We start from the raw sequence: 511 nt of genomic DNA on the forward strand, positions 1-511 counted from the left end.
TCATGTTGTTTTTATTTTTTATTTTAATTTTTTTATATAAAAATATTGGGTGTCAAGGAACTGAAGATCCCCATACTTGGAAGACCCTTCCTCAAGTCTCAGGAAATCACGACCACCCAAAGATCACAAGAAACCATACCTGCATGCAATCAGCAGAGGCTTTATTAGGGAAGTTAGCTGGTGGTCAAACCACAAGATCTCTCTCAAGAGCAAGGTTTGGCCTCGAGTGGCAGGCTAAGGGGTCTTTTATAGCATGGGGTGGGGAAAAGAAGTCATTTTCGCACGGTTATACATGATTGGTTGCATTTTCACGTGGTTACACATCATTGGTTGTTTTACAAATTTTGAACATAGCACTGGGAAGACCAAGAACAGTGGAACATTTCAGAGAAACCCACCCTAAAAGGTTAATGGCCATGGAAATTACTCAGTACAATCATTCTTCTAAAAAATGTAGCTTTACCGCGTCCCTGCCATTACCAACTATTTCAGATTAATTATCTTCACTTCT

This window comes from Arvicanthis niloticus, chromosome 9 (assembly GCF_011762505.2).
Source record: "Arvicanthis niloticus isolate mArvNil1 chromosome 9, mArvNil1.pat.X, whole genome shotgun sequence".
Taxonomy (NCBI): Eukaryota; Metazoa; Chordata; class Mammalia; order Rodentia; family Muridae; genus Arvicanthis; species Arvicanthis niloticus.